This window comes from Aotus nancymaae, unplaced genomic scaffold (genome assembly GCF_030222135.1).
Source record: "Aotus nancymaae isolate 86718 unplaced genomic scaffold, 86718_ANA_hifiasm-v0.15.2.pri h1tg000006l, whole genome shotgun sequence".
Lineage (NCBI taxonomy): Eukaryota > Metazoa > Chordata > Mammalia > Primates > Aotidae > Aotus > Aotus nancymaae.
In genome coordinates this window covers 57,340,505-57,342,725 of record NW_026988417.1, presented here as the reverse complement: position 1 = coordinate 57,342,725, position 2,221 = coordinate 57,340,505, and the positions used below count along the sequence as shown (strand labels likewise).

At 32.0% G+C, this 2,221-nt stretch overlaps 1 non-coding gene across 1 annotated transcript; it reads left to right on the top strand.

The window, feature by feature from the left end:
* The first annotated feature begins 1,758 nt into the window (after nucleotides 1-1,758).
* Nucleotides 1,759-1,865, top strand: LOC135271979 (U6 spliceosomal RNA). The gene has a single exon (XR_010340102.1). It is a non-coding gene; the product is annotated as a U6 spliceosomal RNA (small nuclear RNA).
* The last annotated feature ends 356 nt before the right edge of the window (nucleotides 1,866-2,221 follow it).

Genomic DNA, 2,221 nt, shown 5'->3' with positions numbered 1-2,221 from the left:
ATATGAACATCATTTAGTTGACAATGACCTGTGTTCCAGTTGTAGGTCTTTGCAAATCCTCTGGGCCTCAATATTAAGTGGACTAATTTATGGTGACCCTTTAATTTCTAAAGTTTTATAGTGCAACAGTCAATTCAATACCAAATGTCATTTCAATTATGTATATTGAAGTATTTGTCATACTTTTGTTAGTATTTAGGAAGTTCAATATTTCATGAACTTACTCTTTAAAGGAGAATAAAGTAATATCAGCATATCTTATATAGATATGGCTAAAAATTTGTTGTTACTGAGCAAAGCATTTAATCTTTAGTGTTGTCAGTAATATCCAAAATAAAAAGGAAAACTTTGAGACAATTGTACGTTCTTATAGTAGTACAGAACAGGTTAAAGAATATTAAGTTATTCCTATTTAAATAAACTTTGCAAATCTAGAAAACCTAGCTTCAGGCTTACCATCAGTTGGTTGAGTCAACCTCAATAAAAGATGACTGTGTTTCTAGAAAATTTGGGAAAGTCAGTCAGACAAACCTGTAATAGTTCATGTTTTAGCCACTTTAGGCAAATCACATAGCCTTTTAACTCTCCTCACATCATATCCAAGTGATCATAATATGTGTGTTGTGAGGGCTAGAAGTACGTTTAATATGCACAACATAACACATTATTTGTAGTGTAGTAGGTGCTAAATAAACTCTATAGGCTGTTATTAACATATTGAGTCGTATAAGATGATGGAAAAAGTTTTTATTAATTTTTGTTTAATAGTATTGTTCTTTTCAAAATGTATAATGGTGAGAATGGAAATGTATTTAGATGTAAACAAAGTTATGTGGAAATTTTCTTAAAATATCAGTAAAACAGGATCATACTAGTTGCTATTGACATATGTAAATATTTGACCTGTGTATGAAAATGTGTCCCCCATCAAATGTAATTAGTAACTGTTGAAACAGGGATCTTTCAGATAAATGTTAGAAATGAATATATTAATGTAACAACAACCACATAATTGTGCCATTTATTTAGTGCCTGTAATTTCACTAGGAACTCTATGTCTAGTTCATTTGTGCTGCTATTTAAAAATACTCAAAACTAGGTAATTTATAAAGAAGAGAAACTTATCTCTGACAAATCTGAAGTCTGAGAAGTCCAAGTTCAAGCTGCCAGCATTTGATGCCTGAAGAGGGTCTTTTTGCCATGTCCTCAACATGGCAGAGAAGGTGAACTTTGTGTCCTCACATGGCAGAAGGGTAAAAAGGACTCAGGCTAGTTTCCTCTAACCTTTTTATAAGGCACTAATCTGTTCATGATTTTGGAGCCCTCATAACTTAATTCCCCAAAAGGCCTCACCTCTTAATAACATTACAAAGGAGATTAAGTTTGAACATGAATTTTGGAGGGAACATCATTATTCAAACTTCCAATGAGGATGAATTACCTTGATTTTACAGATTAAGAACATGAGGGTTTCATTCTGTGACATACATATGCTTTCAAAATATAACCATAAAATTATAACTAAACCAAAATAGCTTGCAGAGATTTTTCTCTTATAAATATAAAAAGTGAATAGATAAATACCCTGTATCTATTTCACTAAAAACTCTATGTCTAGTTTGTGAGATTTCATAGCTTATTTAAAATCTATGAATCTTTCTATAGATTCAATAAAGTATCTAAAATGATACTACTCAGTGAATTTTAGGTGAAGTGTTTCCATGTTTGTTTTGCAAAGCAATTAGAAACTGCATTTGTGTGTTTGCTTCGGCAGCACATATACTAAAATAGGAACAATACAGATAAGATTAGCATGGTCCCTGGGCAAAAATGACATGCAAATTCGTGAAGCATTCCATATTTTTAAATCTCCTTAAGCTTATAAGGAAATTCAGCAAAGTCTCAGGATATAAAATCAATGTGCAAAAATCATAAGCATTCATATACAGTGATAATAGACAAACAGAGAGCCAAATCATGAGTGAATTCCCACTCACGATTGCTATAAAGAGAATAAAATACCTAGGAATAGAACTAACAAAGGATGTGAAAGACCTCTTCAAGGAGAACTACAAATCACTACTCAAGGAAATAAAAGAGGACATTCCATGCTGACAGTTAAGAAGAATCAATATTGTGAAAATGGCCATAATGCCCAAAGTAATTTGTAGATTCAATGCTATCCCCATTAAACTAAAGTTGACCTTCTTCACAGAACTGG